The sequence below is a fragment of the Anser anser genome, assembly GCF_964211835.1.
Source record: "Anser anser genome assembly, chromosome: 7".
NCBI classification, from domain to species: domain Eukaryota; kingdom Metazoa; phylum Chordata; class Aves; order Anseriformes; family Anatidae; genus Anser; species Anser anser.
Window position 1 is genome coordinate 3,860,154 of NC_139727.1, and position 23,351 is coordinate 3,883,504.

A 23,351-nucleotide genomic window follows, 5' to 3' on the forward strand; every position below is an offset into this window, starting at 1 on the left:
CAGATCAGTTCCTCCCTGTCTGCCTCAGCCCCTCACCTGTCAAACATCAGCCGTCCAGCCTTCCTTTCACCATTCGCACCCATGCTCTCAGTGCCAGCCCTTACACTTAGGTATCAAAGGTGAAATCATAACAGAACAAAGAGCCACTCACCGTCCAGCTAATCTCACAAAGGCTTTACTTAGCCTTCTGCAGGTATTTCCAAGCAATTACTTGATTCTGCAGACATCCCACATCTTAATTTGTTTCTATGCTTGGGTTCCACCACCAATTACACCAGCACTCATCAAGATCAGTGCTGGCCTTTGGAAGGCTTGCAGAGCAGAACACAGGTGGGTACAGGCAGAGTTACGCTTTGAGACACTATTAGAGCCTCACGTTGAAACTTGGCTTCTTGCTTTGGTAATAAGGAAGGTAAAGAGATACATCTATTAAAATATCTCAATTACATTCAACTCTCTTCCCCCCCTCAAATATTATTCATTTTTTCCCTGACATTTTTAGGCATTCAGAGGTCTAAACATTTTTTCTTGCTCAGATTCTTCCTATTTTTTTCCTCATTTCACAGTAATTGTAATATCTGTGTTCCTGCTTTACAAAGGTCACTGTACTAAAGCTAAGCTCACTATACTAAACGATCAGGACTATCTTTCTGAAAATGGTGAATGTGATATGACGCTTTCTGCACTAGAATTTCACATATATACTAATTTCAAACTGTACATGGACAGAAGTCATATGATAATGCTCTATTATTTTTTTTTAAGTAGTTACAGCATCTGAATTAAATAGTGTTTGTAAACACCGAATGTTAAACACCTTTAGAACTAGGAGATACCATCCTCAGCTCTCTAAGCTATTACTCAAACAGTAAAGAAAGTTTCCGTAGTTGCTTTTCCATCTTTCATTCTAAACTGAGAAACAGCATGGAACAAACAAACTGTTATACCTACAGTGCAATTACAAGAAACAACACTTGTCAAAAGCTAGGCTAGTAATTTGATAGTGCTAGTTTCAATTCAGCATCTCACTGTCTAAAATACTAGTGGCAAACAAGCAATGAGGTTTTATTTTAAAGTATATTTAGAACAAGTTATCATAATTATTGATAGCATTCAATGTGGAATTTACACAGAATGGCCAAGGTTGGAAGGGACCCCTGAAGATCACATAGTCCAAAATGTATTTAAATACATTAATGTATTTTTCACCCTCAATGAAAATACATTTTAATCACTTTAAAATGTCACATTAAAAAAAAATAAATAAAAACACCACCACCACCTCAGTTGATTGTTACCCATCCTGTCTGGTGTCCTTTTGATCACCAAGCTCCCACCCTCCCAGTCGGCTGTGCAGGTCGAGTTGGAGCCTGGAAGTCAGCTCTTCACAGCTGACAGCTCAGCTATTGTCTTCAGCATGTTTGCAGTGCTCTTGCTTATCCAGACTACTGTGTTGCCTTCCTGTTGCTTTCCCCTAGAACCAGCTATTAAATTAAACCAACATTACACATATTCTAATCCAACACAGCTTTCCACTGGCAATGTTAATATTAAAATCTTAATAATTAAAATTACAGTTCAGCTCTGTTTTGCACAGCGAGATCACAACAAAATCACTTCTAGACAGACCTTATTCTAATTTTATGTAAATAACGTTGGATTTTTTCCCCCAACTTTCAGTAGCCTAAATAAAGTAGATGCCATTTCAGAGCGCTAGCTACTAGGTTTCTAACATAAGACGTTCCATTTATTTTTATTGCAAGGAGACAGTTCAAACTCCACTTTACAGTGAAAATGGGTGTATCTGTTTCATAGTCCATGCTTATGCACATAAAAATCCTTGCATGGAAATACTGCTGAGGAGTAACAGAGCAGTACAGGTTAGCATGGTGGTCTGTACTCAAGAAAGCAGGCAGCACTAGAAAACTCCAAGTATTTAAACAATTTGCACAGGACTTACTCGTTAGCCTTCATTTGTCACATCAATCACCTATAGTGTTTCCAAACAACAATGATTTTACAACAAAGATGAGTCACAACTCATTTTGGAAGTGTATCAGTGCCCACTGCTCTGCTAAGCATTGACCTTCCTCTATTTTATTCAGAAGTCAAGTTCGTTGCTCGAACAGGAGATTTTTTTGTGCCATCACCACATTGTGGTTTTGGATTATAATTGTACGAACAGAGACTTCATAACACCATACTTAACTTACCCTTACAAATAAAGCTTCTATTACGTATCTTAATGCTGTAATTCTACAAAGAGAAAGAAAAATGCTAGGCACTTGAAAAGGACCTCCAACAGCCTAACCCAGCACCCCATTGTGCGCAGCATCCTGCCTGTACCAAACAAAGAGAGATGCAAGGAACTTTAGTTGGTCAGTCGTAAGTTAATAATTACCTTCTTTTCCTTAAGTTAAACACAGAAAGTGCAACATGATGTACCACAAACAATAAGGCAGATGGTCTGTGTTCGCTCATGAGATTTTCTAAAGCAGCAAAGCGAGGTACAAGTCCAAACCCATGAAAAACTAAATGATTTAAGGCACCCGCATTCCAGCTCTTTAAGAGAAAAGAAAGCCCTGAGTTTTCTGACCTACTTATTGCTAAAACAAACATTTCTTCCTGCTTTCAAAAGCAATAGGTGAGATGCAACATGAAATTATTATGTTTCTCATTTAGATCTTCACGGTAACATAAAAGCTTGGGTTTTCCCATGTGTGTCCCACACTACTCGAACGCTTAAATTATTTTTTGTCCTGTCTCCAAAATACAGTTTAATGAACTAGAGGCTGGGATCCAATTAATACTGTATTTGTTCTTTCACACTGGCAAGGATTCTGAGTTCTGGAGAAGAATTTGCTCATTAAGTCCTTTTTTTTTTTTAAAAAAAAAAAGTGTTACATTTTTTCTGACCAATTAACTTTTCTGTCAGTCTAATATCCTCATTGATCCACCAAAATACACATTAACCATGGAAACCTACCCTTAGGTTTATGTGCTTGGGAGGCAGAAACATAGGGAACAACTTTGCCACACCACCAACCCTTCGCTGCTGTTGCGAGCCCCTCCATTAGCCATGTTTTTCCATCGCACACCCAGAAGCATCGGCGCTGCTTAGAGCTGGTTAATGAGGTTGCAACATCTTGCATTTTCTGCAGTATGGTATATCCTTATTATACATTCCTCCTCCTACATAGTTGTCTCATCCTTCCAGTACCAGCAGCACACACTATTGGCATTCTCAGAGACTTGAGCATTTTTTGGCTTACTTTTCAAAGATAATTTTTATCACCGAGTGTTCATCAGCAATAAACAGTGTTACCTTGCATTCCATCACAGTAATGATCACACATACTCCAAGTATCTACATCACTTGCTAGATTCATACAACCAGCTCTAAATTTTAAATTTAAAGTTAGACTTTTAAAGTAAGATTTAAAAGTAAGCTGGTTTTCATGGTTCAAAAGCATACCATTTAAATGCGACCAGAACCTGGACAAGTACAAAGTTGTGAGTTTTTCCCCACCTATTTGTCTGGAAATTTGAAAGCTAGTGACGAACATATTTAAATAATCAATACTACCTATAACTTCCTTTGTAGATAACATGAACATAAACATCCAGCTTGAAAAGCAAGATATGGGAATAGGGAAAAACATTAGAGGATGTTGCAAGATGCTGGGCCCCTAAAGCTTCCCTGTCAGACACCTCCCTTGTTGTTAGGCATTGGAATAGGCTGCCCAGGGAAGTGGTTGAGTCACCATCCCTGGAGGTCTTGAAAAGATGTTTAGATGTAGAGCTTAGTGATATGGTTTAGTGGAGGACTTGTTAGTGTTAGGTCAGAGGTTGGACTCTGTGATCTTGGAGGTCTCTTCCAACCTAGATGATTCTGCGATTCTGTGATTTAAAGGCTGCTCATCACCTCTTGTCCAGCTGTCTGAACTTCCACGTTCCCACACAGAAACATCTCAAAATGGCAACATAGTAATAATAGTACAAATGAAAAATGGCAAAAATGTAAACTGAAAGCAGCACATAGTAAGTTATTAGACAGAAGAAACATTGAAATGATGGAATTTCCTTCATATTTACTTAAACAAAAACCTCCATTAAAGATTGCTTGAAGCTGACACAAATTCCATTCTCAGGCACAGAACTCAAGTTTGGCTTGCTACACTGCACACAGGCTGTTGGCTTTGACTCATGCAATCGCTTATTCCTCTCTGAGAAAATAAGAACTAAAATTGCAAAGCAAGGTAATTTCCAACCGTGATGATTAAAGAAGTGTGTTCTAGGGTATAATAATGCAAATACAGACTTGAAGGATGCTAACAACACATGTTACAGCCTCAGGTAACTGAGGCTGCGCTCATTTCTCCGTGGAGAAATATACAATGCATATTGGGAAAGATGTCATAAACAAAACAATTACCTACAGTACACTCCTTGTTTTCTTATGATAATAACACATTGAGTCCCCAGAGTGCTGGACTGGCAACTGAAATCATTATGAAAATGAGGAAGAAAAAAAACAAAACTATTAACTATGCCTGTCAAGGGCATAACGTAGGAATAGTGAGCTGAAAATCTTGTATGGTATACCTTGTACTTATGGAATGAGGTACCAACACAAACAAGATGAAGGCTACTGACTTGGGAGACTTTCAAAGCGTTAGGACTGGCAGCAGGCAGGCTGGCTGCACCACAGCTTTCTCTGGTGGATACTGACTCAGGGTACGTCATCTTCACTTACAAAATACTTTTTTAAATCACTAATATGAAAAAATAGTCAAGAAGCATCCATATCTAGCGTGCATCGGTTTAAAAATAATGTTATACACAAACACACACACACAATAACACTTTGCAGTTCTCTTCCTGGGGCTTGCACACCTCTCTCCCCCTCACTCTAATTATTTCTGTCTTTCCTATCAGGCCCCATTTTCCAAACCTCAAATCATTTGACTACTCAGCTTCTGTTAAGCTGCACTGAATTTTCTTGATGGGTTTGCCCGAACTAGATGCAATACTTCAACTGAGGTCTTCTCTGAGATAAAAAGCTTATTTCCTATGTTTTACAGGCTGTACTTATTTTTAGCCCTCCTCATATAACATTTGTCCTCTTATAGAAGTAGGAATCGTGGAAAGTTGTCTTCTATTTACTTATTCCTTGCTCTGTTTTTGCATATTTCATGATTTCTGTAGAATTTCAAATTGCCTCTATCTATTTCCTAAGATTTTCTCAACTTTCTCCAAACACTTTTTGACTCAGAAACTTGTATCCTATACATCTGTACTCCCTCCAAGTTCAGGGGGCATTTTTAGTGAAAGAATTTTTTAAGCACAATCGCTCTCTATCCTATCACCAAGGTCATTAACAAAAACACTGAAGTGAACCAGAATGAGAACATACCCAGCAGACCGTGCTGGATCCGCATTCAATACAGCCATTTCATTCTGACAGACGATCATTAATAACCACCCACTGGGCACAGTCATCCACGTCTCGCACCTACCCTACCATACTTGCTTTCAGGACGTGTTTCTTCACTTCTTTATAAGATTATTGCATGAAACAATGTCAGAGACCTCACAAACATTAAAATACTAATGTTTGCTCTTTTCTCGTCAATTCACGGATCTTATTATCACATTACAGAAGAAAACTAAATTGGCACAACTATCTACTCCTCCTAAATTTGTGGTGGTTGTGATTCATGTTCTTGCTGTCTCTCAAAGCCTGATAATGTGTGCAAGAATTCTGTACAAGGATTTGTTCAAAACACTGAAGACAGAATAATCTATGATCTCCTGTCTCCTCCTTCCCTGCCTGTCCTGTTCATTTTCAAATCTTCCAGCATCTCAGATAACAGCTAGTGGTACTAAGGGAGCTCTGGGCACTGAGGGGGGAAAAGGGTTGCAATTTTTGGATGGTTTTGGTGGTGGTGGATGGTGTGGGGTTTTTTTGTTTGGTTTTTAATATGTCAAAGGATGAATTTCATCATGTACAACCTAATAAACTACCCAACTACTAAGAAGTATGCAGAAGGCTAGCTTCAGACTTGCCATCCATCTTAACCGTCCTCCGTGCTTTTTATTTTCTCTGTGTGCTAACTGCTGTTCACTTCTGTTCCTCTTCAGCTAATGTTTTGAGAACATTTTCATAGTACATGATTCAAATTCATCTTACATGACTATGCTGCCTATCAAAAAAATAATAATAAAAGTCACATCGGAGGCATGCATATTTAGGCAGCTAGGAACACCGAGTGGCAAGGATTGCTCACAAAGCACCAGTGCTGTACAGCTGTCTGCAGGCAGCACGGGCCCCACGCAAAGGTTTAACAAGCAGCAGGTACTTCTAACCCATGCAAAACCACTAGCAATTGCTAGTTCAAAGGCCATATAGAGAAAGTCTGCATTAAGACAGTAAAACTAACAGAATCAGAACTCTGCAATCCAGAGCTGCAATCACATCAGCCCAATTACAGGGCAGACCAATTAGCAGACCATTTGTAGCATAGCTTGTGTCCATTATAACATCCCTGTACACACAACTAGGCACCCACAGCCGGGTTGGATGTGCCAGTGTGGGTACTTTCTTCACATACACACATACTGAAGCAAGGATTGCTAATACAAACCAGATTACAACCCGACACCGATGATACTTCAGATACTCTGGCTGTAGCAATGTATTTATTCTGACAGCACAGTGCACAAAACCAGAGAGCCTTCAGTACATTCCTACATTGTTACACCACTGCATTTAGAAATGTTACTTGCTGTCATTACCCAAAATCTAACTACATAATAATAGAGTCTTATTATAGAACATGGGTATGTGGCAACTTAAGATTTACACGTTTGATTTCATTATTTTAAAATAGCAACAGAGCAAGAAGAAAAAAAGTTTAAGATGGCAGCAGCTCTGGTGCAGCTCTGCTGATTTTTGCTAGAAGACTAATACCTACGTTCTCCTAAGCGTACTGTAGGGTATTTATCATACACCCAAATTGTTTATTTCCTTCTCACAAGAATTATACAACAATTACACAAAACAGAAAACTGTTTGTTACCTTCTGTGGACACTAAGCATACTCATAACCTTCTAGTTCTTCGCCTTACTGAAAAAAAATCTCATACCTAGCCATATGTACCAAAACAAGTACAATAGCTTTATACAGTTGTAAATTAATAAAAATGGTTAGAATAACAAAAGCATCTCAAAATTAATTAGTTCCCCTAAAGTGTGTCCAAAGTTCATCTGGCACACTGTATAATTTTATAATAATAATTCATAAAAAGCAGAGAAAAATCTGACAAGTTTAACATTAAAGGAAAAAGACTGAAAAAACTACCTGTGTAGGCTAAGATAGTAGTTTAGTATTTAACTTTTGAGAATTATCTCATTGAATCTAGTTAATAGTACAAATACTGATGCTTTTAAAGAGGAAAAAGCCATTCCAGATATACTGTTTTGCCCACCACAGAAGAATGATGCTAAAACAGTGATTTATCGTGACTTAACATGACCTTGACCATCAGCTGAAGTGTATGAACTGACTAATGCAGTTCTAGTCCAATTATGCTGAGAAGCAAAACGTGTTAGTATAAACTACTAGTGAACTGAGCATAGATGCTCAAGGGAAGTTTTGGATAATATACTAACCAAAGACAATTTACATTGCAACAGTTCACTGATTTACAGCTAACCACACTTTGACAAACGAAGCTTTAAGTTATAAGGACAAGGTTATAAGGACAAGTATTCAGGCTTTAGCTGATAGGATTTTAGAGGTATTTGGTGTTGTTTTTTGTTTTGTTTTGTTTTTTTCTTTTGTGCTAGAGGCACACTACAAAAAAAAAAAATGAATGTATTGGAAACCGGTGGGAACGTTACAAATGAAATGGTTCTTTTTATGGATCCTGCTAGCAACACTGAACACTAATCACTATTAGATAACACTGTACTGGCCAATTTGCACTAGGCTGGCATTCAGTACATTTTGAAAGTGACACTAAATAACAACTGGTTTAGATTTTCTTTTAAACGAAATAGATGAATTTCTCTTACTTCCATAACATAATAATTTCAACCGGGAATTCAAGAACTTAATGTGTTGAGGCAAATTAACATGGTGAGAGGCATACCTTGCAGATTTGAGTTCCACTGCTGCTTCATGTCACACCTATTTCCATCCATTAAAAATAACAATAACAATAATAAAAAAAAAACTGATGCAGGCTCCTAACATTATCTTTAAACTTGGAAAAACATAAGAGCTCTCTCCTACCTAGTTCACTACCTACTTCACGATTAGCTTCTCTGCTGTATTCATAACCACACTGGAATTCAGTCCAAATACACATTTAGTTTAACAGTTCTCTAACAGGAATGGAATGGGTACTACTATCTGTATTCAGCTGTATTCACAATGCTTGATTACACTTGGTTGTAGCTCAGTTTCATTCTGTCTGTGCAGTCAGAACCCATAACAAGAAGTAGTCACTGCTAATTAATCTATGAAAATTAGTCTTGAAATTAATCTTGAAAAGACTGAAATATGCAGGCCAGCTTCTGAATTAAATCTAATTTTGTCTTCTCTATAGATATGCTCTTAAGAAACATTAGCAGAATTATCTGCTAACTCATAAGAACTCATTGTAATGCAGTTTCATTATGTTACTTCGCACATCCTCCAAGAACTTCTTTCCTCCCCACAAGAAGAAATTAACAGATTTTAGAACTATTTCTGTAAGAAGGCAGACAGCGCAAGATCTGGTTGCTGTTCTCACTGAACCAGCGATGCGACAGCACTGGAACAGCCAGAACACCTGAATTCTATTCCTGGTTCAGCACTAACATCCTCCGACAAGCCAAGCCTCTGTGTCCATCCGTTCTGCCTACCTGTAACACCGTACTAAAGGAAAATTTGTTGTAATCACTGGACTGAAAGACTCAAAACAGAATTACAGTGAAAAAAACCAAAAGGTGAAAAATATGCTGAGAAATTAGCTCATCTCAATTACTTTGAAATTTCAAACAGTAAAAGGAACACTGCCTACTTACATAGCAAAGATGATGAATAAATCCTCAGACACTTGCTCACCAGGGAAAGCCTTGTTTCTGGACATCCATCCCAACAAACAATGTTGCTGTGCCATATAAAGTAGCCAATTCTCATTCCATCAAATTTCAGCCTGCATAACAGCAGCGTACAATTTTACAGTGAAGGCTGGAATGGAAGCTGAGGTAATAAAGACACAGTGGAAAACTAATGCTGTAGTGGCCCAGTTCTCATTCCTCTAAAAATTTTAAGCGCTGTCATCTTTTCCATAATATCAACCCACCCATACTTGCTCTTTGAACAGATAAGCTGAACCTAAAGGCATTACGAAGCAAAATAAAAAAGTGCATACTCCTGTCTTACGCAAGAGCCTGCACTTACCAATGAACCGAAGATGCCAACCTGCTCTCATTTGTATTTACTTCCCCTTAGATGGGTCAACAGTTTGGCAACTTAAAAGCTGGATACTTTGAAACTGCAAAGTTTAAACTGATTACATTTATGAAAATTAGATCATGTCCATAGCTCTATTGAAAAATGTGCTTATATTTTACTGAGTAAACAACTTTTGCCAGTGTTATTACTTCTGCAGACACATATGTTCATTATCCCTGCTTAATTGGGCACAGCAAGAATTAATCTGGAGCCTGGGCAAAGACAGAAGAACTTAGACAACATACTGTCTCACTAAAACCACCTTCCACCAGCAACCTAAAAAGCTGTGCCACCCAGAGCGCTGCAGGATCATTAGGCACAAATTTACTCCCAGTAAGGGCTGGCCTCCCCCACAGAGAACAAGGCTGCAGTCGAACACTTTTGATAAACATGCGAAAATTTGTATGCAAAGACTGTAGATCACACGGTCCTGTATACTGACCTTACGGATACCTTCCTGGAGCACAGAAAATTAACAAGTGTTTTGTGCATAAAGCCATTATCCTTCTAAAGGTTGGCTCTCGTAATTCTTGCCACCGCAGCCCAGAAATATTAAAGTAGAGACAAAAAATACATAGCAAAAGAAAATGAAAAGAATAGACAATTAGACCTGTTTTCCTGATTCCCTTCCTATGAAATTGCAAGCAATTCTGCATTATTTCACAATAATCTGGAAAGTAAAGAAGTCATGAGGTAACAGGTTTAAAAACAAGTATAGAGAAACGGCTTTACAACACATCACAAATTGTGGAATTCCCTACCACAGAAAGTTGACTATGTCAAAACACAATTTGGATCAAAAAGATTAGACTTGTTAATGTAGCACAGGCCCATCAGAAACAACTGCAAGTTATTGTCTAGATGCAGGTTTCAGTTCAGGATATCCCTAAGCTACTGCCCATTGAAGAGATTAAAAGTCAAACAACAACAAAACACAATGGAAGACACGTTCCAGACTTGCCTTGGTTTTTATAATCTTCCTCTAGGCACTTCTTTATGTCACAGTTGATACAGCTTGGCCAGTAGGAATGAGGCAACTCTAGCCAAAAGCCCTTCTTGGAAAAAAAAGAAAAACAAAAACAAAAAAAAAACAACAAACAAACAAAAACAACTAACTAGCAAACAAAAAGGCATAAAAGCTAAGACAACAAATTAATTGTCAATTGATTTCTGGGGACGAAGAATAAGAAAGAGTTGACTCAGGTGAAGAATAAATTTTTTAATGAGGCAACCAGACAGGGACCCCAAGCAAAGTTTCTGCCTTTATTAACCATTCTTCCTGTTGCCAACTAGCAGCCTACCAATGCAGAAAAACAATAAAGGAAGTATGAAATGAAGTTCAAATACATGGACCCTGGTAGCAACAGGCATAAACCTAAACTAAGAGAACGATCAGCTACAACTCTGTCATTAAAACCAAGGGCAAGGAGGAGGACAGAACCCCATAAAAGCAGAAAATGAAGTGATACTGGAAGGCAGCCAGTAGGAAAAAAATGGCATGGTAAAAGTTCAAAGCTTCAGAAATGTAAAATAAGTGAGCTGAAAGAGAATCCCAAACCCCTTATTGATTACTACCAGAATAAGAATACAGAATAAGAATACCACACAAGTTGTTCTATGTTTTTCCCTGCATTTTTCTTTACCTCACTTCAAAGAATCTGGAGGAGCTGAGTGAGCAAGCTATGTCACCGTGCTTCATAAAAGAGGCAGACCCTGTATAAAGTGCAAACGCACAAGGTGTGGAAATTTATCTCCCAATTACTTAAGTAACAGGTATTGTTGCTTTTTATTAGTACATCTTGCAAATTTATGCCATTCCAAAGATGCATGCTAATACTTTGCCTAGCAATTCTACCTGATTTGGTCTGCTACTAGGCAGAGTTATATTTCTGACCAAAACATAACAGCTACATATGCAGCTGAGTGACATATAAAACCCACAACACTCAGAACACAAAGCTTTCAATGCTGGCATCCTGGCTGCATCCAGAAATCAGAAGGTACCAGCAAACACATTTTCCTGTTACTTCATTCAGTGGGCAATTCACAAGTCAGAAGCTCACAAAGCACAAGAAAACAGGACTGATTGCAGACATAAAAATGCCCTTTTCTCCAGTCTTGTGTTGTAGTCTAAGGCTGCAACAGCCACTGATGTCACAGGAATTCTCTCCAGAGAAACTTCTGGCTGTAAGAGAGACTACTCCAACTGTGCAAGCAGAAGAACAGACATCACTAAGACAACAAGTGCTGTTCTGCATCATCCTTCTCTAAAATCCAAATAATTTCTCCAGTACCAGTATATACTGATGATATCCTAGAGCAACAGAGGAAAAGTATCCCTGATGACAAAAGAATTTCCAAAACCATTTTGCCTTGAAACTACATGAAGATACTGGTATTTCCTCCAGGAAGACATGTTTCTTTACTAAAATGTCACACGGGTTTTTGGCACTGGTACAGTTTTCTTTCTCCAACTTCCAAAACCATGACTTCAAAGATAACAATCTGCCAACAGGGCAAGAAGATAAACAAGTTGTGACATTAAGTCCAAGTAAGCTTGGAGAAAGGCACTGCATTTAACATTGCTTTTTCCAAGAAAAATGCAGATAACAGGCAAACAGACACAGATGCTCAAATTCCCCCTCTCCCTTCAAATTCAGAAATCAAGACATAAGTAAATGCTGTTGAGACAAAAGAATATTGTTTTCCCTCTCTAAAGTGATTTGGATAATTATAGCATGCAAATAGTGCTGAGCACTTCAAGAACTACTAAGTAATTAGATTTTGCAGGTATAATTTATTCTGAAAAGCAAAGACATGAGAAAAAAATTGATGTGCATGCACCTATTTCACCATTAGCTTCTTCAGGAAAATCCTATTATAGAAATCTACATGTTTCAAAAGCCAGAATTCAAGTGATGAAGTATTAGTTCTGTCTAGACTTACATGTGCAGTGCTCCATTAATATTATTATTTTTTTACTAGATCAATAATAAAATCATCTCTGGAAGCTGATTGGAAAAAACAAAAAACAGCTTTCAGGAAGTGTGTGGACAGAAAATCCCTCTGTAGGGCAATGGGAAGTGCTACCTATCTGCTGCTACTACTGCAAACAGGCTCCTTGTTCATGGAGGAACTTGCGGCATACGGCGCTCCTTCTGAGAAAGTACAACTGCTTGTGAGATGAAAGATTACGGACAGATCTGCTCAGCGTAACAGACAGCCTTCAAGTCCTGAGCTAGGGAACCTATGACAAAGTAAAATCCTGTCTTTCATTAAATGGACTGAGGGTTTATCATCCTTCTGAAAAAGACCAGGAGTTTTTCCAAATTCTCTTTACAGGTTGTCGTCATTTAGTTTGATGATACTCTCCTCTACATTCATTAGGTTGTTGTATTTTTTTTTATTTATTTTAAGAACAAAGAATATTGGCAGAAATATTAAAACCACATGACTACACACCTAAGTAATAGGAAAAGGCAGAGTCAGGAACTTTCTAACAATAATTTCTACACTAAAATTCTATTTATTGCCTACCTGACCACTGTCCACAAAAGGGAGGGGAGTTGTAGATACAGTCATCGGGAGGGGAAGTGAGGAGCAAACTATTCCTTGAACGACTTCATAATTGTCACCAACTGGGTGCAGTCCAAAACAAGTGACAGGATCTGTTCCAGGCATTCCCAGCAGGAAGCCTCACCAGCTCTGACCTCAGAGCAATGCGCTTGGCAGTGCCCATCCAGAATACTGCCGCACAGCACCGAAAGCTCTGCTAAGACAGGCCCCGAACCTGGAGGTGTCCTTAAAAATGCCCAAGTGAAAACCAACTATCCGATCTGCCTCCAGCACTAACAGGTAACACTGAAACGTAAAATGGGTTCTTAAAACAAAACTGACCTCAGGTGAGTCTAGAACAAGTTTCATTAAGAAAAATATCCCTACTGGAGAAGTAAGATTTCTTCCTTCCAAACCCCTTCTGTAACTTTCAGCTGGAATTAACCTCTTCATAAAGCTATAACACTTACACTATAAAGACACAAATTATGTTAGTTTCTAAATGCAAATCTAAATTCTTTCATCTGAAAAGGCGTGCAAAGCAACTGCTAGTGCTATGCTTTCAGAACATAGTTCTGAACATAGTTCTGAACAGTTAAGTCTCCCCATAAACTGGTTGCAATTAAACTAAAATTATCTTTAGCCTCTTTTTGCCTTTGTTTATAACAGTAACACCAAAAAAAAGTTAGTGGAAGGAACAAGCTCAGCAACAGGAACATGTTTATAGTACTTTGGTGACTCCCTGCTTAAAAGCTGTGCTAAACTCCTAAGATGGGTCTGAAGTTATGTTTCAGTTTTATTAGGAAAAGCATTGTGCCAAGTCTCTTACTCTAATTTTTGTGTGCACTATATCAACGTTGTGGTACATCCTACCAACAGATGGAATTTATTCTAAATAGTATTTTGTTCTAAGTGTCAGGAACCTCCAGTTCTTGTACAGAAATGGTTTTCTCACTCAGGTTCCTCTGTAATTTATTAAAAACTAGAGCATGAAACTTCATAGTTTGGTTAAATCCTGTGTGCAAAACAGCTTAATCTACATTAAATCCTCACAGAAATATGCTTCAAGGCAGGAGTTAATCTGTCTGTGGCCTCAGCCACCACCCAGGACAGTTGGACAGCACTTTCTCAGCACTTCTGTTCTTCCCAAGCCAGTGCCTCTAATTCTTCAGTCTCACATGATTCTGTTCTTCAGGAAAGAATTTAACAAGCGCTCAAAACGACCAGCTCATGCTGTTTGGAAATAAGAAAGCCAAAGAAGAATGTGATGAACAAGTAAATCACAATCACAGAACAATTAAGGCTACAAAGGACTTCAGAGGAAGTGTCTAGTGTAAGCTCATGCTCAGAGCATGAGATCAGATCAAGCTCCTCAGGGCTGTACCCAGTTGGTTCCGGAAATCCTCTAAGGATGGAGACTGTACCACCTCTCAGTAAAATGCAAGATTGTCTTAAAAGAGGGGAAAAAAAGTTTCTTACAACCAGTTGGAATGTCTCATGCTTTAGTTCATGCCCATAAATTTGTAAAATATTGCTTCCTGATACAAGTTCCTACTGCCTGATTAGGAGTGATTTTCTCAAACCTAATGAGGTTATCGCTGTGACTGGGCAAATGAAGACGCTGCTGTGTCCTAGTTAGGATAGAGACCTATTGGCACTCCCATATCAGCTCTAGAGGCAGGGATCACACAGTAGTGACAATCTGATATGCAGAAAACCAGGAATTGCCTTTGAAAACTCTCAGAGCTCAGCAAGAACTGCATTACCATTGTTATATTGAAGTAAGCGTTGGAATTTGAGTGTATTAAATACTTAAGGTCATTCACAACCATTAGCAATTCCACACAACATGTATATAGTCATTAATTCTCATCTTAGCATGACAATACGGGCCCTGGCATTTAGCATTCATGTCGTTATTCAAACTAATTCCAGACAAGCAGGAATAAGAAGAGGAAGGGAAGCTCACAAACAATCTGCAATATTGTTATACTTTTATAGTGATACCATCAAAATAAACTGGAAGGGTAGAGACATGAGGAAAAAGCACCACAACTAGCATAGCCATTTTCAAACCAGCCAGACATAGCTAAGTCTGAGGTAAAACAATATAGACTGATGTTTCATGTTTACTGCTATGAAAATCCAAATGACAAAAGCATCCACGGCTGTTTAAAGATTTTATGTTTAATTAGAAATTGTATTTTAAGCCTTAGATTCCTGTTCAAACAATCTTACGTACTTTTTGATTTACTGTGCATACACGAGATAAAGTATCTCAAAGGTTAAAGGATTCATATGTCATTATCAATGGATTAACTCCTGTACAAACAGTACGCAAACTCCTTTATCAGAGGAAAAAGGTGATATAAATGTGTAACTGATGCTTGAAATTACCTGATGCTTGAAATTCTGCTGTATTTTTTACAGCAGAATGAAGCAACTCAGTTGGGCATGACACTGCAAGAGTCATATTTTCCACCTTTTCTCCCCCAAAACCTCACATATACCTTTCCTGAAAAAGATCTTGCCAGTACTGCTGCTTCTACCTAGAAGCATTCCCAGTGCTACACAGTCAGACAAAGCAACTTCAACTTGAAAACGTCACTCTTTACCCCTAGCATAAAAAAGCTCTCAGTTCTGCTAGAGCTGACAGGACTCCACCATCTTTTGTCTCTGAACACCACCAGTTCCTACCAGAAAGAGGAATGCATACAGTGAAATTGCCCAGGTATCTTTTCAGCCTGCTTCTGTGACACCTGACAGACAGGCAGAGGCGAACTAACTACAAGCAAAAGGCAAGCAAAGAAAGGCAATGGAGAAGTAGCACAGGTTGATTTATGTGATAATGATATTGCTGAATACAACTAAAAATTAATAACAGTAAATGGACTGATTGCAGAACTAAATTACCAAGTTTAACTACCTTTCTATATCTCCCAGAAAGGAAGTCCTTTGCTTTAAGAAAATGCACTTACCAAAATGTATTTCTTCTCAAAAGATGACTATTTCCAGATCAAACCCACAGTCTGAAACCTACCAATCTGAAAGGAGTAGATGATATAAATACCTTTCTGCTAACAGGAAGGTTACATTCTCTACCTGCCCATTCTTTCCTAAACCAATGCATTTTTAAGAGAAGCCTCTAAAACAATGCTTTAAAAAGCCTTTCCAGAAAAATTAGTGTCTAGTCTAGAGAATTTAAACAAATTAGGAGGACCTTAAAAACAGCAATTTCAGTGAAAACTGCTGTTCATCCTGCAGCACTGTCAGGCTCACACTGCAACATTCTTCATTGTTTCCCTTTCAAAAAAAAAAGTAATTAAATCTATATTTCAAATCTACACAGTATCCATAATCAAAAGGACCTAAGTTTTTTATTGGCGTCTCCTTTTTTTAAAAAAAAAAACTTCAAAATATTTACATGAATTCTCCAGATATCATCTATTATATATAAGATATAAGGACTGCATAGATTTGCTACTAACAATAATAATATTCATAATAGAGAACACAGACGAAGTACAGTGAGCATTATACTTTATTCATTCCAAGTTTTATGAAACTTTGCTGTGTGTTTATTTGCACATCTCAGGTAGAGTATAAACAAAAAGCTTTAGAGAACAGGCAAAATATACAATTAACATTTTTTATTCCTATTTTCTTTCCCTTCCATGACCTATTTTCTTGAATAACATGCAGATCTAGTGAGGACATTAACCTGTTTCCATGTCATAGCAAAGCTTGTGTACCAATGTGCATTAGCTGTTGTTTATTGATCCATTTATGAATTCATTCCACTGGGAATACCACCAGGAGGATTAGAAAGTATTTTGCTGTGCTATGCTTTGCGACACTTCATTGGTTAACTATTTCCCAGAATATATTTTAACATTTTGTGGAAATACTTACAGGAGAATCCTCCTCTTCAGTCTCCCACATCTGAATCACTCACATATTTTTAGCCCATTCATTACTTTCAAAAGTCAAATTGTAATAAATCACATAGAAGCATAACATACAAGAATTACTTTGTCTATTACAAATACCAGTTTACATTTTACCAACTGCTAGAATTAGCAAGCTAGCTGGTCTCTGCTCAAGACTGTAAAACGCCAAATCAAGTTTCATGCACACAGAAAAAAAAAAAAGAAATAAAAGCCAGTTTCCTCTTTCCCAAAGACATCTCATCTGCAAATTGTTGCCCCCACATAGTATGCAACGCGTGCTTCTGTATAGATGTGAATGAGCCAAACTGTACCATAAAAGAGAATTCTAGACAAGACACTAATCTGTGATCATTTTTTATTTATTACAGATCATCCTACCTGCCTCTGCCGTAAGTATAATTAACCTTTGGAACAGCAATTACATACTGCTTATTTGCAATGTACACACTCATAAAAAAAACAACAGTCTTTGTGCTAAGAGGTGTTTATACCATTTTGTGAGCTTAACTACTTTTTAAAAATAGATGCCTACAATAAACCCACATTCACTGTCCCGATTTAAGCAGGCAGGGAAAGCAGCTGAGCTTTATAGCTCCAAAAATTCAGACTGTTAGAGATGACAGGGGAAAGTAATTCCAAAAGCAGGAAAGTAATTCCAGCCTTCAAATTTAAGGACTGCAAGCTTGACCAAATCCACACATCAAATGAATTCTGGCAGAATATAAAAAGCCAGGGCATACTGCAAAATAATTAAGGAAAAGATAGCTGTGGTTCATGTCCTGTCACACTTTTACAGCCACCTACAATTCAGTGAAGTTTTATCCACAACATAAAATGGTATCATTTCAGGCTTGGAGAGACGTTCAGAAGAAGGAACCACTCATAGTTTTAAGTCTAAGGTTTAAAAACCCTATTCTTCTGATTGAAAAAAAAAAAAAAAAAGGACATCTGACATTTTGCTTTTAATGACAGAAGCCTTAAAAAATCAGTGAAATGCAAAGGAGTGGCAAAAAATGACAGAACAGATACTGATCACAGCCTGTGGACCAGAAATGCTGTGCAAAAGAGGAAGATGTTGCTCTAAGTGGGGTGCTCTAACCAAAAAAGAGGGAGGAAACAAATGGGACAAAGGAAATGTTAGACAGCATGATCATATAAGCCTCATTTCAGTAATAAATGAGGCAGCCAATTACATTTTTCTCGCCTGCAGAAACATCTGACCAGTATCATTTTTCTTCCAACACCTCTTTAATCCATTATCCAATTTCCAACATTTTGAAATAAGAAACAAGAGATAGCAAAAGTAATTACATTCCTACAGATTACATGAAAATTGATGGTCAGGTAAAGGAAAAACAACCAATTTACAATTTTGGTGAGGGGGAAGTAGAAGAATTCACCCCTTGCATATTTGATTCGTCAGCAGTTCAATCAATACATAATGTCCACAACAATGTTTCTTGTTATGGAAGACAATGGGGTTAAAGACTGGAGGAAAAGGGATAAGGAGATAAAAAGACACAATTGAAATACACAGGAATGTAATATCATTCTTTCTGCAGTTCACTGAAACTGACCCACAAACAGTAACTTGTTTTAATAGCTTTAAAAATTGAGAATAACATGGACGAGTATTAAATTTATTGACCTCCTCCCATTAAGTAGGTTGCCTAGAAACGTCTTACCTCAGAATGAATGGAGAAATGAATTGTGTTCTCCTATCCACATATTTCAAACATTTTGTAGAATTTATTTCACGAGATCTATGGAATAGAAGTCATTTCCCCATTATGCTTTTACAGCATTGAGCACACTGTAGATACTCAATGAAGAATAAAAAAAGTTGATATACGACAATAACAATAATACACCCTGAAAAAAGCTTCCATAGATAAATACAAACCTGTATACAGCATGCAGAAGTGTTGGCGTGATGACTCAGCTGCTAATGTATTCCATTTACGTTCATTTTCTTAGCAGCAGCCTGAAGTTATTAGTAACTCCCAGGATGCTACTTAGCACTGTGGATTCGTTTTCCTGTTAATGGTAGCAATGGGTTCCTTGTTAATGGTTTTAAGATAATGCTGGATTTTACCATATGGTTGGGTTTGTACGAGGGTTTCTCATGAAAAGCCAGAGAGTGTAAGAAATTGTTGCTATATTTAACTTCAGTGTCCTCACATGCACAGCAGACAATTGGAACGGACAGTGTTCCAGCATTTACAAGTGCAAAGGATGCTCGATATTTACTGCACGTTGTGTTTAGAGGACTACAGGGACTTTGAACAAGAGAACATATGGATAGATCAGAGGGCGGGTAATGGAATGATAAGCTTTTCACCTCTAGGTCACTGGTTCGAAACTAAACTGGTTGGTAACAAAGGAAGCTACTACTATCCGACAGCTCTGGCTTTTATAAATTGATTTGCCAGGCTTAGTGCAGCTCTCACCAAATTCAAAATTCACCACTGTAATTTGCATTCCTGCAAATAGTTTCACCCCAGCAAAGTAACTGAAACTTGAACAGAGAGAAAAGTAACCTTTTAACCTCTGGCCCCATCTCCAGACCAGGGAGTGCAAGAGGAACGGTGAAAATTACACCGCCCACAACGCAGCACATCATTATATGGATAAAGATGACCTGCCTCTCAGACAGTCAAATATAACTGCCTCTTTACTACTAGTGTTCAGGGCTTTTAATACTGAAGAAGGCAAGTAAGAAGACACACCAACATGGAGGTTTTGAAAATAAAATTTCACAGTGTTGCATAAAGATTTCTTTGGATATCTCACTCAAAGATGTATTTCCTAAGTCTAAAGATTACGAAGAAAATGGTCAGAGTGCTCTCTGAAAGCAACACCACAACTTTAACATCCACTTTGTTATAATGCATTTGTAGCCAAAACATTTAAACAACGTTTGTAAGAACAACAGGGACTTCAGTTTTTAAGGTATTTCTTCACTGCTTTGTTAGTAAATTTACGGATTAGTCCAGAACAGTGCATAACTTTCTGCATGCTTTCATAATTTGAAAAAAACAAAACAAAACGAAAAACAAACAAGCTTTCAGCCTCAAAACCCTTCTTCCTTTGCCTCTTAATAGTTTGACAACAGTCACAGCAAGCGTTTACAGCGTTGCAGGTTTACTGGATGATAACTGCTACAGAGGTGAATAGAGACACGAAGTTTTAACGTAGCACCTTTATGATCGCCTTTACTTCAAATATTTAGGGTATCAGACAACAAGGTCTACTGGATTTTTTACATTCTGTGAACACAAAACATTACCTGTACATTAAAGACCACAACAGAATACACACAGCTCACAAATCTTGTAAAGTGCTGAAAAATCAACATATGAAAGAGGCTCCTCTGTTTCTGGCAGCTTTCTTGTTTTCTGCTAAGTTGTTGCTAACATACTGAAGTTTTTCCTTCTTTTTTTCAACACCTTCAGAAACAGAACATTTACACTAACTTTAAGAAAGCCACAAGAAGTTCACTTCCCAACTGAATGACTGCACCTAAGTTCAGCAAGCTGAATATCCCGAGGTGGAAGGGACCCACAGGGATCATCAAGATGGCATGTGGTCCACTACTACAAAATCAGAATCATGTAACTAAGCGAGACCCTATTTCGGCCAAGCACTTCTCCCGTGTCCCACAGACAAGGCCTGGTGAGATCCCCCTAACAATTTAACTTCATCAGGACACAGCACAAGAAATCCCACGCATCAAGTGATATAACACAGAGAAGAGATAGAAAAGGAATAAACTGCTTGCTCAGCTTGCTTGTCAAGACACACAAAGAGACCTACATATTGTGTAATATGATTTAAAAACTGTCCAGGCTGCAGCCAAGAGACATTTCTCATAGAAGTCTCACATACAGGGTGCAAGCCTTGGAAAGGGGGCTCCCTACAGATAAAGACCAGATCTTAAAGACTAAGCCTATTGTTTCACTTGCAGTTAACAGGAACAATAGAGAGATTTTTGTACAAGACAAATCAAAATTCCTTGACAGTCAGTAGCAAGATTCTTGCTGCTCCTCTCTGCCATCAAGCACTGCGTATCTGTGCCAGGAAACGAACTTCAGTGATGAAAATACACAATAATGCTGGAAGGGTGACTGCAGCTGTTACTGATGAAAAGAAAGAAATTAAAATGCCAAGTTTAGACAAAGGCAAGAAGTGGAATATCAGTGAACAAAAAACTGAATAAATGTGAGGGGAATATATGTTAGGAAACCGAAGAACATTTAAGTAATTTACATTTCAGAATGTTACATGAAAAAATGAAACAACTAATAAGTTTTGCAAGTGTTAATAAGCGTGTCCATTACACTTATTCATTATGAACAGTAAGTTATGCACACAAAAAAAAATAGCTGTGGCTTTTTATTACTCTTTCATCCTCCTGCCTCAGTTTGCATTTTGTATCATCTGCTGCACTTTGCATAGTTGCACTGCACCTTATTTGGGACAGCAGTCCTTCACATTGATGCTTATCTAGCTGTCAGATACAACGGAAACTAAATTCTGATTGGTGTGGATACAACCTATCTTTAAGTAACGCTGTTTATGAAGCTCCAAAAACTGAAAAATAAGAATACTTTCTCTCTTATGTACTCTCCATGAAAATTCACTTAAGAAGGCTTAATGCCTAATAACAACATCAGGACTGGATAAAGAAGGATTTAAATTCCCATTACCCTTGTTTAAATGAACTAGTGAGTACAGTACCAAAATAGATTATTAACCCAAAACAGAGAGAAAAACCAATATAAACCTACCTGCACTGACTGAAAGAGATAAACTGAAATGCTTTCACAGTCATCAGCAGTAAAATTTCTAAATTCTCTAAGATAACTGCAAGTTTGTCTGTACCGGACAAATGAAAAACACCCTTTTCCCATACCCCACCCCAAGAACATTGTGGCAAAAGGCTTCCTGACTGGCACCACAGAGCTGAGGAAAAAAAAAAAAAAAACTCTCCTGTTTCAAAACTCTCCTGTTTCATTCAGTATGAATGATATGCACAGTGCTTGATTAGATATACTCCTGATTAAGTGCTAGAACAGAATTTAAGGAGTATCCTGTCTACTGAAAGCATTATTATTTCTACCACTTTCTAAATAAGAATAGATTTTAAAGACTCATTCTTTTTTTTTAATTTTTTTTAAAGTCCGTAATATATTTCTGGTCATTATTTTTAAAAGCTGTCATGTTCCAGTTACATATTAACTCACCAGATTAGTACTCTGCACAGCAACATTTTCTTTCACTCTAGAAATAAGCATGCTTATCTACGTTGCTATTGTTTTCCAAAACTGCTATTGAACTTCACGTAAATTGCAGTACAAAACCTTTCAGTCTTGGATTTACTTTTCAAAGCCTGAAGAACAGCACAAACCTAGAGAGGTTTGTTTTCATTACATACTTCATTATTTCAAACTACATGTGAGACTGCATAGTTATTTTTCCCTGAATTTGGCATGTATGCTTTCTCCACGGATTGTAACACAGAGAATTCGTTCCAAAACCCGAAAGTCTCCCTGGATCCCTTCCACATGTGCAAGCAGCCGCTGGCACAGGCTCAGTACCAGCACTCTGCCGAAAAGCCAGCAAAAAGCCCCTGTGCCTGCAACGCCTCGGAATAGGAGGTGTGCACTGGTAGAGCTTATAGTTAGGACGGTAATCCCCACGAATCCCCACCCGTAATCCTCCTACTGAACCGAGGGTTTCAAATGAAATGAGATCCTGGAAAAGCGAGCAGCTTCTGGTTTTAAAAGAAAAAAAAATCATACATACTTTGCCTTCCTCGGGCTGCGTTGCAGTGACCGCGGCACCGGAGCTCAGCAGCGCCTTCCAGCCGAGAACTTCCCCGTGAGCCCAGGCTGTAAGAGCAGACAGCCAGCGGTCAGGACCCGTTTTGTTTTAGGGCGCTCTCGGGGTGCCGATTTCCCAGGGGACCCGTCACCCCCCGCTGCGGGATTGCTCCCCGCAGCTCCGCGGTACCCCTGAGGGGACGGGACAGGGGGAGGAGGAGGCGGCAAACCCCGCGTATCTCCGTGCGGAGAACCTATGGCACCTCTCTTCCGAGAGCCACTGAGGGGCGACGAGCAGCACCCCGGGACAATCGGTCCCCACCTGACAGCACCACATACCCGCCACCAGCCGCCCTCCTCCCGCTGCTATAGCTACAGGCAGCCGCCGCAGGCGCGCTCTCGCGAGAGCCGCCATTTTCCTGCCACGGCCCCGGGCCGCGCCGTCGGCGGGCGCCTCCTCTCGCGAGTGCGCCGAAGGGTGGTGGGGATCGGGCGCCTTCCCTCACGACAGG

General features: G+C 38.6%; 1 protein-coding gene across 6 annotated transcripts in view; it reads right to left on the bottom strand.

Annotated features, from left to right (window-relative positions):
- Positions 1-23,337, bottom strand: part of USP54 (ubiquitin specific peptidase 54) — a 101,120-nt gene extending 77,783 nt beyond the window's left edge. For 3 of the 6 annotated variants that reach the window (XR_014587111.1, XM_083845133.1, XM_083845128.1), the window contains exon 1: positions 22,823-23,171. The gene's annotated coding sequence lies outside the window, so the exon portion shown is untranslated. The other 3 variants (XM_083845129.1, XM_083845134.1, XM_083845132.1) reach the window with 3 other exon arrangements.
- Positions 23,338-23,351: the final 14 nt, after the last annotated feature.